Here is a 2,165-nt window from a genome sequence, read left to right as displayed (position 1 = left end):
AAGACTAATGAACAAGGACATTTAGTTCACACAACGAGTCACATTTACTAATCAACAAGGACAAATGGTTCACACAACAAAGTCACAAGGGCTAATGAACAAGGACAAAGGATTCACACAACGAGTCACGTGGACTAATGAACAAGTACAATTGTTTAACACAAGGACTAATGAACAAGAACAAATGGTTCACACAACGAGTCACATTTACTAATAAACAAGGACAAATGGTTCTCACAACGAATCACATGGACTAATGAACAAGTACAATTAATTTAACACAACGAGACACAAGGACTAATGAACAAGGACAAATGGTTCACCCAACGAGTCAAATGGACAAATGAGCAAGTACAATTGTTTAACACAACGAGTTACAAGGACTAATGAACAAGGACAAACGGTTCACACAATGAGTCACAAGGACTAACGAACAATTACAAATGTTTAACACAACGAGTCATAAAGACTAATTAACAAGGACAAATGGTTCACACAACGAGTCACATTTACTAATAAACAAGGACAAATGGTTCACACAACGAGTCACAAGAGCTAATGGACAAGGACAAATGGTTCACACAACGAGTCACATGCACTAATGAACAAGTACAATTGTTTAACACAACCACGCACAAGGACTAATGAACAAGGATAATTGGTTTACACAATGAGTCACAAGGACTAATGAACAAGGACAAATGGTTCACACAACGAGTCACATGGACTAATGAACAAGTACAATTGTTTAACACAACGAGTCACAAGGACTATTGAACAAGGACAAATGGTTCAGACAATGAGTCACATGGACTAATGAACAATTACAATTGCTTAACATAACGAGTCACGAAGACTAATGAACAAGGACAAATGGTTCACACAACGAGTCACATTTACTAATAAACAAGGATAAATTGTACACACAACGAGTCACAAGGGTTAATGAACAAGGACAAATAGTTCACACAACGAGTCACATGGACTAGTGAACAAGTACAATTATTTTAACACAACGAGTCACGAGGACTAAAGAACAAGGACAAATGGTTTACACAACGAATCACAAGGACTAATGAACAAGGACAAATGGTTCACCCAACGAGTCACCTGGACAAGTGAACAAGTACAATTGTTTAACACAACGATCACAAGGACTAATGAACAAGGACAAATGGTTTACACAACAAGTCACAAGGACTAATGAACATGGACAAATGGTTCACACGAGTCACAAGGACTAATGAAAAAGGACAAATAGTTCACACAACGAGTCACTTGGACTAATGAACAAGTATAATGGTTTAACACAACGGGTGACAAGACCTAATGAACAAGGACAAATGGATCACACAACGAGTCACATGGAGTAATGAACAAGTACAATTTTTTAACACAACGAGTCATAAGGACTAATGAACAAGGACAAATGGTTCGCACAACGAGTCACATGGACTAATGAACAAGTACAATTGTTTAAAACAACGAGTTACAAGGACTATTGAACAAGGACAAATAGTTCACACAACGAGTCACATTTACTAATAAACAAGGACAAATGGTTCACACAACGAGTTACAAGGGTTAATGAACAAGGACAAATGGTTCACACAACGAGTCACATGGACTAATGAACAAGTACAATTGTTTAACATAAGGAGTCGCAAGGACTAATGAACAAGGACAAATGGTTCACACAACGAGTCAATTGGACTAATGAATAATTACAATTGTTTAACACAACGACTCACAAGGACTAATGAACAAGGGTAAATGGTTTACACAACAAGTCACAAGGACTAATGAACACGGACAAATGGTTCATACAACGAGTCACATGGACTAATGAACAAGTACAATTGTTTAACACAACGAGTCACAAGGACTATTGAACAAGGACAAATAGTTCACACAACGAGTCACATTTACTAATAAACAAGGACAAATGGTTCACACAACGAGTCACAAGGACTAATGGACAAGGACAAATGGTTCACACAACGAGTCACATGGACTAATGAACAAGTATAATTGTTTAACACAATGAGTTACAAGGACTATTGAACAAGGACAAATAGTTCACACAACGAGTCACATTTACTAATAAACAAGGGCAAATAGTTCACACAACGAGTCACATGGGCTAATGGACAAGGACAAATGGT

This window comes from Silene latifolia, unplaced genomic scaffold (assembly GCF_048544455.1).
Source record: "Silene latifolia isolate original U9 population unplaced genomic scaffold, ASM4854445v1 scaffold_106, whole genome shotgun sequence".
Classification (NCBI taxonomy): Eukaryota; Viridiplantae; Streptophyta; class Magnoliopsida; order Caryophyllales; family Caryophyllaceae; genus Silene; species Silene latifolia.
Note: the sequence above shows the minus strand (reverse complement) of the source record.